The sequence below is a fragment of the Cyrtonyx montezumae genome, unplaced genomic scaffold (genome assembly GCF_038088225.1).
Source record: "Cyrtonyx montezumae isolate F1298 unplaced genomic scaffold, pur_monq_1.0 scaffold_2, whole genome shotgun sequence".
NCBI classification, from domain to species: Eukaryota; Metazoa; Chordata; class Aves; order Galliformes; family Odontophoridae; genus Cyrtonyx; species Cyrtonyx montezumae.
Window position 1 is genome coordinate 22,940,645 of NW_027071936.1, and position 13,629 is coordinate 22,954,273.

The following is a 13,629-nucleotide window of genomic DNA, read 5'->3' on the forward strand; positions in this document are numbered from 1 at the left end:
TCCATTAGAAACTTCTCAGAGAGAAGTTATTAAGTCAAGCTAGAGCAGTCCACTAATTTACCTAACTAATTCTGAGATCTTGAGTCTTTCTATCCTCATGTTGAAGACAACTGATATAAATTACCTTTGACTTAGATGGTGCATTCAATTTCTTCCATCTCTAGTTAAACTACCTGTGTACTTTATCTTGAAAATCCCATCTTAACACCAGGTTACAGTCATTTTTGGATTACTGATTTTCTAATCTAATCTGATAATGAATCATTTCATTCATCTCAGATACAGACCATCAAGCCATTCAGTGAGGTAGAAATTTTGCATTTCTTCTTACAGCACATAGTACAGAGCTATTACACGATGCTTTGCATGCATTATAGTGATCCAATAGCAATTTTGTTTCATTATTTAGCTTCTTCTCTGAGGCAGCAAGTATGTCCAAATCCCTGAAGCAATCCAATTTGTATCTATGGTCCATTCTCTTCAAGCTTTGTTTGAATGATTTTATTGTACTTTTCGTTAAATAGTTCTGTGGAGAAGCTAAAGGAAATTAAGTACTCATAACTACAAGCCATTATGCACTCAAATGGATCTTACAGACAGCGGCACAGAGAAGTATTTCAGTAAGTTAATCTGAGTCAATAGCTATTCAGAGGTTTGCCAGTAATGAATTAGATTAGATTAATTAATCTCCAGACTACATCCTTTAATTCTGTACATGTAAGTAATGGTGACTGAGTTGATTAATTTTCAAATGAATATTCAATTTAACCATTAATAAACAAGGTCTGCTAGAATACAACTATCTGCCAATAGATAGCACCAATGATCTTCATATTGCATATTGAAAAGTGGTAGTAGGTTTTTCAACTAAGAAAACAGATTTTAAACCTTCTTCTGTGTAATATAGGTTTCGAGTAAAATAATAAGAAAAGTGAGCATTGTTTGAAGAAATCAAAAGCATAATTATCTGATCTATTCATTAAAGTTGATTAAAAAAAAAAACGAACAACTAAAAAGGTCAAAGTTTATAGAATGTAGCATTTGTTTGTTATTCCAAGAGTGAACACAAACCAGATAAAGAATTTTCTGAAAGAAAAATGTTACAAAATGTGTCAAAAAAAAAAAAAAGAAAAGACACAAGACCTCTGAATGCCACAAACCCATCAAAGTTAAAGTTTATTTTATTATTTTTGAACCAAAATAAGAAATCTTACTCTTTCAGAAAGATAAAATCTGCTTTTAATTTAAGAGAAAAAAGTGCATAGATGTAAAGAATGAAGAATTCATTTGATTTCTGTGGATAAAACAATTTCCAAAAGTTTTTCCAAATTTTTGCACAGCTTTTTGTTAAAATATATTTGTTCAGTCAAGTAGCATAAAATTATGCTAGTTATTTAATTAGGTTAAATATGTTTAAAGCAAATACTTAAAAAATGCAATAAAGTTTTTAATCAGTCTTTTTATTCTACTGGAAATTATGATCCCTTAAAGAAAAAAGAAGACAAACAGACTTCTTTTACTGAAGACCATTCATCAACAATATTGATCCACAAAAAGCCATGGCCATTTGAAAGCTATGAGAATCATAGTATCACCACGGTTGGGAAAGACCTTCAAGATCATCTAGTCCATCCGTATGCCTATCACCAATATTCCCCCACTAAACCATGTCCCTTAGTACAGCATCTAAATGTTTCTTGAGCACCTCCTGGGTTGGTGACTCTACCACCTCCCTGGGCAGCCTATTCAAGTACCTGGCCACTCTTTCAGAGAAGAAATTTTTCAAAATATCTTGAATCTCCATTATGCAAATTGAGGCCATTCCCTCTCATTCTATTGCAAATTACACAGGAGTAGAGGTCAATTCTCACCTTGCTACAGCCTTCTTTCAGGGAGTTATAGAGAGCTATAATGTCTCTCCTGAGCTGTTTCTTCTCCAGACCTAACAGTCCCAGTTCCCTCAGTCTCTCTCCTTAACACATGGGCTTTTGAGTCAGAGGATGATATCTGCATAGATCTAGTTCTGAAGGAATCTGTAGGCACTGTTGTGCCTTTCCAGGCCACACAGTTTGTTCTGAGGAGAAAAGTAAGGCTCAGAATTAGACTCCTGATCTAAATTTTATTTTGAAAGACTCAGTTACATTACTTACACTGTGTGGCTGGGGTACCTTGGATACTCTTATTAGGTAACATTATGTTCCTGCTGTTTAAAGCTTATAAAAGGAATTCTATCTTTTCCAATTTCTTACTATTTTAGCAATATTAAAAAAAATTGACTTGCACTTTATTCATGAATGAATGAATTTACTCCTGAGGGACCAAGAAAAAAGGAACACAAGTTTCCACTAGTGGAAGAGTATGTGAAGGAAGAGCATGACACATACTATACCCAGAGATAGGAAATGAAGGAGAAAATTAACATTTGACATGATTCAAAAAGACTGATATTCCAAATGTCTTTCCTACTGTTCCTGTTAAAACTGACAGTTAAGGATCTATAATACTAGCAATATCATAGAATACTAGCAATTGTAATGAAGTAATGAATAATGAAAAATGACAATTGTTTCATTTGTTATAGGTCATGAAGTCATTGGCTTCTGATGCAATGAAAATGCAGATTTTCATGTCTTGCAATGTTTTAGATGATAAAGATTTTATTAGCTCAGATTAGAACACAGAACTCTTAACTTCTGTGTGCCAGAGAAAGAACTGTCAGTTTTAATAACAGGAGTAGAAGCAGTATTTCACCAAGATTTTAAAGAGGTGACTTCTAACAAAAATTCTCAGGAGATCTTCAAATATTTTCTGTGACAGGTTAGTTTCTTCTACTGTTTTTTTTGGTTTTTTTTTACTCTTTTAGACTTTTTTTTTTTCCTTTTATCCTCTTACTTTGAATAAGTTCAGAAGGTCAGATTAATTTTTTGATATAATACTGCTGAGATAAGTAGAGTTACATCAGGGATCATTGGACTTATTTTCAGAAAAACTAACATTTATGTGCTGCAAAGAATGATTTTATTTTATTTTTTAAGAATGCTAATGATCCATTCTTTATTATACTAGTGCTCAGAAAAGAAAAATAAATGAAAAGTATGTGAGATTGAATTTCAGTGCTATTATTAAAGAAGTTACTTCTTTCAAATTTGGAACATGTTCATTTTTCTGGTTCAGTGACCGAAGTAACGTTGCATTTTAATGCTCTTCATAGTCTAGACAACATTTAGAAGCATTTTACTATGAAGTTTTTGATATCTTTACAGTGTCATATCTTTCACATTTTGCAACTGAGCATTGCTATCATGCTGTGGTCTTCCTTCAGCCCTGTTTGTTGCAGAATTAAACTGATCATGTATTACAGCTTCTCTACATCATGTTTTAAAAAGATTTGGATTTCTGTAGTGTTTTTCAGCCTAAACACTGAGGAGTGTCTAAGTTTAAGTCGCTCTGACCCAATCTTCATCCTGCAGGTTCACAGTCTAGATGAGGCTCAATTTGGATACACTTGCTTTTTCTTGTTACTCTATACATAAATTTAAGAGTACTGATTGCTCCTCACTCTATCCTTCCCCACCCCATCCCCCAGCTTTAGAAAAATACTTATATCTTCGGGTGAAGGAGGAAAACTGTTGGTGTTTTTTTGTTTGTTTGTTTTGGCTTTCTTTATAATACTATGAATATCAGTATAATGCATTTGATAAACTACAGGCTGTCTCTAATTTTGCTCTCTGCTTTAAGGCAAGTTCATTGTTGCCAACTTCAGCCATGCAGCATGTGATTTTTCTCAAGACATTTTCTGGGTATAATTTTTTCTTAATTTTCACAGAAGTACCCTTTTCCTCAGTAATCTCATATATTTTGTACACTGTATTTTCTTCAGTGATATAAATTCAGATCCTAGTTTCTTAGTAATTTTTAACCTTCTTTTTTGGGAGGTAAAAAGCCCAGTCAAGCATCTGCACAGAGAGCTGAACAATATTTGAGATTCTCAAATTCTTACATCTGTGAGTCTTCCAGAGACCCACTGTATGGGTCAAGATTCTGACAATGCTAACTCCAAATTAAAGATAGATCCTTCCAAAATAAAATCCTTTTGGTTTTCTTAGGTTGGTCAATTTTATTTTGAATAGATGGAATACATCTGAATATAGACATTGTTAATCCCCAGTATACAGTAGTCTGAGCTTGCATTACTATCTCATTATAAAGACTAATTTATGTATTAACTGAATAATGGAGAAAAGAAAATGGAGTAATGGGGAACTTCCAAAAGCGTCAAGCAAAACAATTTCACAATTTTATCTCTCATAGCACCAGATATCCTTCTATAAATGCATGCCAGAGCTGAACAATTGCATTAAATTTTGTGACTAATGAATGATTCCCCTTGCTAACTGAATATGTGCACAAAATGACTTGTGTCTTTCACTCATATAATGAATAGCAATTCAGCTGATGTCAATGAGGAAACAATAGATTAAAATGTGAATTAACTAAAAATAATTTTTTGCCCAGCATTATTCTAGAATCAACCCATGAATACTGGAAGCAGAATACAAGTGTTTATTCACAAATAATTATTTTTTACTATTCTCAAAGAAATTCAAAGAATGAAATGTTCAAAATATAGACAAAAATTTGATTTTGAATTAATGCCCCAGGATTCTTGAAGATACACAATTAAATTAAATTAAATTGCCTTAGAGAAACTCTGCTTAAAACAGTACAATAGTGGTGTCCTGTATCTTCAGCATATATCATTTGGCTCTTTTAAGGATGAGACATTTTGTCCAAAATAAGTCTGATTAGATGTAAGCTGTTAAAGGAAAGCTGAGCATATCCTAAAGAGTGAATTACCTTAACACAGAGTATTTCAACAGGCATAATAACTATAGACAAGAGAAAACTTAACAGTACAATTCAGTCCTGCATAAAATTCTTTCCGGAAAAAGTTCTTCTGAAATTATTTATCTTGCTTAGTCAGTGAATTATGGTGTAGATACTGTTATTACCATTAGCCAAGCATTTCCAAATACTGTTTAGTATTTATAGACAAGGAAATGTGGTGTTCTTGACAAAGTGTTTCACAGAAACATGTCTGTTTCGATGCTGTTTTAATGAAAAGCTGGCAGGCCTGGGTGGAATCTGTTTAGATATCTTGCCTACTTTCTCAGCAACAAACAATTATCTTATGGTGATAGGAACTGAAGACAGGGTCCTCAGATACTAGTTCTCAAAAATTTCTTAAACATGGCCCCCACAGAATTTACAGAGATTTTTATTTGCAGGAAACTGAAAGGAGGATTTTTTCCTGATTTCAACTTCATATTCCTTCTATGGATAAAAACAGCAATGAAATCTTTTTTAGAATTTTGGAAGTTTTCATGAGACAGGAATTAAGCAAATTAAGTTGCTCAGTGAGCATTTTTAACTTACATGAGATAAATGAATTAAGCACTTTTTTCTTTTCATTAGTTCTATCCAGATCACCGGTATAGTAATTCAATGCCAGACCTTTAACACAGCAGCAGAGTTGAGCTTCAGGGTGATGCTGAGAATGGCAGGATTCATGCTGCATTATGACAGCACCCAGTGTTTGTAATACATGTACTGAAGCATATTCCTTACTGAATGAGTCAGAAAAAATAATGTGAAGGTTAAAAAACAGCGCTGCTAGCCCTTAACATTTTTACCAAAATTATCCTGGTCCACTACACTTACACATATTCTGTTACGTACAAAATTCTCTTGTATATACAATATTACCTTTACATAAATTGTTTGTACTTGCTACGCTAGTCTTGTTTACTTACAACCATCTTAAATTTTGTGTAAAAAAAAAAATGGAAAAATATTAGGTGAAAGAAAAAAAAAATGTGCTCTGATCTTATAGGAATAGCCACTTTTAAAAAGAATGAAGAAGATCATCCTGTCAACCATTTTTTAGAGAAGTTATATTTTAGGCAATCCAACCAAAAGCATACACTGTGATTACAGATGAAAATTTGAGTGCCTTTACATGCATATGTGTACAGGGACAAGAAGAACAATTTAAAACTTAGGTATGTTCTCGGAGTTCACTTGCAGTATTAAAATTTTGTGATACATTTTAGAGGTAAGATTTTAACACAAATGTTAAGAAATTGGATGCAAGTAGCTGTTTTAATTTCAGTTCTCTTTTGTAATCATAAATTCCTGTTTCAGGTGACTGCATCCCATATTCATTTAATGTAGTAGAAGTCTGTAATATTGTGTGGAAAACAGTTGAGAATCCTATCTTCAGTGTGCAGGAGAATGTTCTCCTACCTTCAAGGAGAACAAAATAGTGCATTTCTCTTAAACTCCTGCAATTTTTTTTCACTATAAACTATCTGAACTGATAACGTGGTAGCAGGGAAATCATCATTGTGAACCACATCCCTTTGTGGAGGCATTTTATAGACACACAGAATTAACATCTACCCTAGAATACTGCATTTAGTTATGTTTCAGCTATGTGAAGCCAATGCTTTACATACAATGTGTGACTAGAGTTCAAATAGGCCACTGTCCCATTTAGGGACTAGGGACCACCACCCCTAGACACTGTCCCACCCTAAGTTAGTATTTGGAGGTTGGAAGGTTGGCAGAGAGCTTTCAGATTGATTTCTCAGGTTTAAAAGGTGCATCCTTAACCCAGGTGACTCATGTAATACTGGTGGATTAGGATGGGATTTTTTAATGGCCATTCTTTCTAGCACCTGAGATTATAAAGCTGTTATGTGTTGCATATGTTATGTATGTTTTATATAACATATAGGTCTATGTAGTATATAGAAGTGTTATAGCATGATCTAATATAATTTTTAATCAAAAATGGAATGCAATGAAAGGTAAAATCCTGAAACAGTAGGTAATATGGTTAATCTCCATCTTGAATTTTTAATCAGGGAGAGGAAAAAACTCTACCTTGCTCTTTTAAATGTCATAACTATACTCATTTTGCTTATGATACTCTTTCTAAATCAGTTTTTTCTCCAAGAATCACATAAAGATTAATAGCAACTAACAGCCTCACAGTTTAGGAAAAATTAGAACTCCTATATTTGCTTTCTACTCACTTTATTGTGTCACAAAATTAGTTTTACAGCATAATCAATTAGCTCTGGGGAATCTTCTTCAATTTTTCTACATTCTCTCAAAATGTTTTCCCTTGGAAACTGCATTTAGCTAATTCATGTCGCCAAATACAAACTTCAGTAATGACAATATTGAAAAGGACTGATCTTCTTTAGGGAAGTTCCTACTTGGAAATAACCCTGATTCTGGCTGTCCCTGTTCATTTTGTACATCTATTCTAGAGCTAGAGGGACAACAAGATAATGTGTGGTGCATAAAAATTATATAGAAAGTGTTCATTATGTAAAAAATCCATTGAAGTGTAAACCAAGCATAACCCTGCTTGCTGTTGAATAATATTGTAACAACTCATTAGATAGTTGACTGGGAAAGTAACACCAAAATATATTATTTTATTATTTCGCAATGCCACGATGTTTACTTTTGTACGTTTTTCCTCCACTCTTTCTGTTATTACTAGTTAGCACTTATACTGACACAGCACTTAACATCAGTCAGAAAGGACCTTATTGTTTCAGAAGTCATAACAAATTATGGATTGTAATCCTTGCTAGAGAAAAAAAAAAAAAGGTGTATCTCAAAGATTTTCCCCTTCTTTATGTTATAGCATAGACTCTCTAACTTTCTGATGTTCTTTTTACTCTCATACTTTAGTCCTGCATTCTTGTTACATACAGTTTCTGTCTGTGTCTTTCCCTACTCTTTTAGATACTCCTTTTCTTCTGGTAGCCAATATTTCTCCTCAGGTGGGTGCCTTTTATTTGGCCTGTTCACAGTGCTTACATATCAGCGACAGTAAAACTTCCTTATAGTTTTTATCTACTTTTACTGATTCTTCCAGTATACATCATAAAGATCTGTAAGAAAAGCAATAAAAAGAAGATGCAATGTAACACAGAAGGGGCTCTTTATTGCTCATTATTTGAGAAAAGCTGATTTACTTTAACCATTTTCTTAGATATTATTATATAATACTCAGTAAGGTCATTTGAAGCTTGTATTATAAATCTGTTAAAATAAGAAGCTCTAATCTTATAAAAAAATTCATTTTCTGTAATTGTCACAGTGGGATAGCTGGACAAGGCTAATCTGATGGAGGAGCTATTACATTTTTCATCACACAGAAGCACAGCACTCATCTAAAAATATTACTAGCTTTCAATTGTTGTTAGCATCATTTGGCTTGTAATGAGTTAGGAGAGGCTGGAAAGTAAGAAAATGTCAGTAGCACAGTAAGAACTGAAAAACTCATGTTTGGAATTGAAATTGTTGTGTTATTCAATTATATATTCTTACAGCTAATTGTATTATACCACAGAACTCTGCATGCATTTCTTAATGTTATAAAAATGGTAGATATTTGGGAAAATAATTGTTTTCTTATAGAAATGAAGAACGGGTAGAAAAAGTGCTGATTGAATTCATACTAGTATCAAAACTCATATTCAGTTCAAAAGGACTTCAATGTTTTTACCTACATATTTGAAATACAGAGAATTTGAATTCCATATTCTTGCTCACAGATACAACCCTTCTCTTTGTCCAAGTTTTGGAAGGTACAGTGCCTGCCTATGGGTTTATCCTGCAAGGAAATACCAGAGCTCTCCTCCTGACATTTTATAAGGGCCATGAGCACATTGCTTTCATCCCAAGGATCTGACCTAGGATTAGTGCCAGCTCTGATAACGCAGAAGCTGAGCTTTACCAGAGCTATTTGATAAAAGCTGTGAGAAACCTCATGAGCTGTTTGTTTCTTTTTTGTTCTTTATTTTTATTTATTTATTTTCCCATCAAGGATGCTGGGGGAGTAGCTCTTGGTCTCTGCTCAGGCTAACTGTGTACACCTGCACCCAGCCTTGTACCTTCCTAGTTTTGATCTATTGACCTCAATTTCTGTCTTGACCTTGAACCTACCTCATCACTGTGGATGTGGCTTGGCAATCCAAAGTGCTGTGTGGACAGGATCTGCTCTGTTCTATTCTAGACCAAGCTGTGTGGGACTGCAAACCTTGCTGACAGGAGCCTGCTCCTGCCTGTCTTGCTATGATTCTGAACTCACAGCTCACCTTCACTTCCCTTGCTGCTTCCTGACACACATCCAGTCTTTTTCATTAGGGTTTGGAATCTGATTTGTCACAAAGGAACTTTTCAAATAGAAGTCAGCACTGCTAAGGAAAGGTCCTGTGACTCAGTGCTCTCATTATTTCTTTCTACACACTTTTATTTCATGAATACTATGGTAGATATAACTATTAACATCTTAAGAAATTGTTGAAGTCTCATCAGTACATGAGAAAAACTATTTTCTAATATGTTAATAATGGTAACTCAGATTTAATAGTTCTCAGGTGTTGTTTGTCTTTCATTATTTGTTTAAGGGATGAATTGATGCTAGCTCAAAAGACATTGACTTCTGCTTCTTAAAGCTACTCATCTGAAATCAATTTGCAATGCAATGCAAGAATAATTTCGATACTCATTAACTGTGAGCTCAGACATGCCCTCAAGTTAGGATCCACAGAGATTTTTTCAACAAGAATCTGGCTTCAAAGTACAATTAGCTGTCTCTGTGATACTCTTTCTTCCAACACAAGGCCAATGGGGCAGCGAATGGAACAAAAAAAAGAGGTGATAGCATAACCAAGCATGATTCTTAGTCTCTACTAATATGTTTATATAAAAATATATAGAGATTACTCTATTTTGCATTTTCATGCCCTCTTTTCAATACTGTGTTTGCCATTTACAGATCTATATACAAAATATATATACTGTACTCTTAAGGTAGAAAATTTAGAGAAAAAAATTCCTGGTGGGTCCTTGACAGTGTAGCTCTAACAGAGCTGTGCTGGCCCATGCAGGTTGAAGAGCTGTTGTAAACCTCCTTGGCTCACAGATACCATTTGTGTGACTCTACAAACACCTTGCTTTCAGTGTGACCTGAAATCAGGCAAATGTAGAGGAACTTGTGCTTACCATATTACTTTAATGAAAACTCAGAGGAATATTTGGCCAAGATTGTAAATAAGAAGTCAAAATGTCTCAGAAATTTTTGTTTTCCTTGTTTGATAGTGAATTACAATTATTTCTTATTCTCCATTATTCTTTTTTCCCTTAATCTCTCACCTTAATTTTTACATCTCTGCCCACTTTTTAATGTAGCACTGCACTTGGTCTGGCATTCATTAATTTTGTTTTGTTTTGTTTGTAGTCTGATGATAGCTTTTCTCCCAATCTTCTTATGTAGCACTGAAAACACAGTAGAGTGCTATCTGCTTAAATCCTTAGTTTCCTTATATATAATATATTATCAATAAGTATGTTATTAATCTAAAACAATTAATGAAGTTCTATCTTTCTGCAGTGTCTTTCAGAAGTCAAATTAATAATTGATCCCACGAAGGCCAATGTACAATTTGTTTTGGTCATTCCAATTTGAAAAGCTTTTAAATATGGAATGAAACATGAATTACTTCAAAAAAGAAAAACCTGTTGCCATTTCCTCTTGTAAAGCAGGCAAATGCACAGACTGTGGTCATTAGAGTAGAATGCCCAAAACCAGTGAGAAATTCTTTTTGCCTTCTTCTGACCTGTACTGAAAGTAAAACTGCACAACTAGCTCTGTAGGCATAGCGCTTAAACGATCATTTTAGTCATCTTCTCATCTATTGGGCAAGAACTGTTAGCTTTTCCTCATAGGTTCCCGTAAGACTTCTCTCTCATACAGCTTTCAATGCTTGTTGACAAAGGGCAGAAATGTTTCAGTGTAGGAGAAGATGCATTGTTTTTTTCCATTTTTTTTTTCAAGTCAAAAACTTAAGCCTTGGTTGTTCCTAGGAATTTCTGACACATTCGCCTTTTCATGTAGGAACTAAGGCTGTGCTTTATAGTGGAATCTGAGTCCCTGTCAAGTGTTCCCTGTTCCCTTTGCTCTGATGTAAATAATCTCATAAGGCTTAAATTGGAAGAGAACAGGAATTAATAGCTTGTAAATGTTTTAGCTTTTAATGTTTTAAACTTCTTTTGTGTGTGTGTGTGTGTACGCTTTTTCTATTCTAAAGTAATCTATCTTGGTCATGGAGGAGACTGCTGTGGGTCCTAATGAACTGACTCAGGGTTCTCAGGTCCTGTCGCATGAACTGCAGTTTCTCTATTGAGAGATGGATAGTTTTTCTGAAGTCTTTCTCAGACACTATATGCAAGGACCTGCATAATTGTGCTCAGGAGCCACAGTCATTACGAGAAAATTTAAGAGCATTAGGTTATTTTAATATAACAGGATTTTTGGACATTGAAGAAGATCATCTGTATTTATGCAAAATAAGATGCCCGTATGCATTTTGAATCAAGTCAATGTTAGTCTAGAATCATATGATGAAAAATACCTGTATGCCTTCCAAAACTTACTTATTCACCTTCACAAAATGTGTTTGTTTGGTTTTTTTATTATGAATTAAAAAAAAAAAAAAATAAGGATTGGTAGGATTAAGGATTAATCATTCCACAGTAGGATAGTATTTAAATAATAAGATGAGAAAAATATACTATGAACATCTTGAAACAAAACTATGATAACAGAGTCTTGCTTGCTTTGCTTACACAGGAATTTGGTGATCTACTCTGAACATTAAGTTTTCAGTGCAACTGGGAAAGTCAAACTGTCATATACACATTTTTAGCCTTTCCTCCCAATGTCAATTAATCCATCCTATGTGACCCAATTTCTCTAAAATCTTTCCTTATGCGAAATCACACACACACACACATACACACACAATGTTAGAATCTATTTCTATTATGTATGTTCACATAAAACAGTTAATTAAGATAACTTCAAAAAGAGACAAAAGATTGGCTATAAACCTATGAGTACCTGTGAGGTGTGCTATCGTTGAGAGGCACTACACACTACATTGAAATTTGTAGTTATAAACCCCTTAAATCTATAATTCACAAATAATCTCTGGGTAACCCCCTGTCAGATTTAAGTTTCTTTATATTATTTCGTAAAAAAGCAACACGGTATTTAAAAACAATCTGAATCATAAAATATGCCATAATCTATTTATTTTTATCCAGAGCTATAATGTTTGTTGGTAACAAGCACAGTTAACTTCACATCAGCACTGAATATGTGATAACACTGATGTCTGCTGCTTACACATTGGATTTTTCTAAGATTCCCCTCACCTTTTAAGTAGTTGGAGGTCTCAAATTTGTTGTAGCCTGATAGCACACTTTCCAGAACTATTTATCAAAAGAAAATGTGTACTCATATCGTAATATTAGTTAAGCTAACGAAAGTGTGCTGGGAAGAAAGTGGAGAAAAGCCTTATGAACCTAATTCTTCTATATGACTCATAATTATTGGGTAGATTGCTATCGTTTGTGATACATATCCAAAACTGTCAGCATGGTAGTGCAAGTGCTTTCCATCTTGTGTGAAATCCTGTAGATCACATCCTCTGTTCACTCAGCTCTCACTTCTATTTCCTCACAGGACTTCTTTGACCTAAAGCAATCCCTGGATTTCCTTCTACTGAACAGAACTGGTAGCAATAGGTCGCATCTATATGTTTCCAACTCTAATTATGTTCTGTAACTTTTGTGCATAGACAATTTGCACCTGAAGAATTTTCAGGATCAATTCCTGATAAACACAGGAATAAGATTCCCAGACCAAACAGGGAGACCCTACCGGTGAACAGGCAAAGGAAATACGGAGCCCTTGGTTTCCCCAACGCTACTCAAATCGAAGGCAGCTCAATACTATTTGCGAGACACAGACCCCATGCACGTAGTTCCCATGCCCAGAGCTCAGCTGCTGTCCCCGGTAGTGGTGGGGACAGAGATCGCACGGTCACGGTGTTCCACCGCGCGAGAAGAGCGACCCAAAGAAAGATGCTCACCTGAGCAGTACCGCAGCTTCCCATAGATAGAAGCCCGAGACAGCAGCGCGGAGGTACCTCAGCCGTGCCATGCTGCTCGGAGCAGCCGAGGAGCTCTGGAGCGCCCGTATCCGCTGCATCGACGCGCTGAGCTCGGCCGCGGCGGGCGGCGCTCCGGGACCCTGGAGAGCTCCGGCGGCCGCCCGCCTAGCGCCCGGCGGCGCCCCGCGTCCTCCCGCTGGGCCCCTCCGCTCCGGCCCCGCCGCTCCGCATGGCAGCCGAGCAGGAGCCTAATCCCACGCGCGGCGGCGGAGCCGAACCGCGGCGGCGGCGGGAGCCCACCTCCCCGCCCGCCTGCCCCCGGCGCCTGCCAGCAGCCGGCGCCCCGCCGCCGGCCGCATCCCGGGTGCGGAGGGCGCCGCGGACCCGGCGGCGCTGGGGCGGGCGGGAGCGGGGTGGGGGCCGGCCCTCGTCCTCCCCACCTCCGAGCGCGCCGCCGCCGCGGAAGCCAACTGGGGGCGAGAGGGCACGGCGGCGGGGAGGGAACCCCGCGGGGTCTGCCTGCAAGGGGAGATGATCTTGCCGTGGGCTGTGTTCCGAACAGCTCCTGCTCCGTTGCGTT

At 36.3% G+C, this 13,629-nt stretch overlaps 1 protein-coding gene across 1 annotated transcript in view; it reads right to left on the reverse strand.

Annotated features, from left to right (window-relative positions):
• GLRA3 (glycine receptor alpha 3) overlaps positions 1-13,093 on the reverse strand; it is a 69,485-nt gene extending 56,392 nt beyond the window's left edge. Inside the window, exon 1 of the mRNA XM_065736076.1 lies at positions 13,029-13,093. The gene's annotated coding sequence lies outside the window, so the exon portion shown is untranslated. The remainder of the gene's footprint in view (positions 1-13,028) is intronic.
• Between the last annotated feature and the right edge of the window lie 536 nt (positions 13,094-13,629).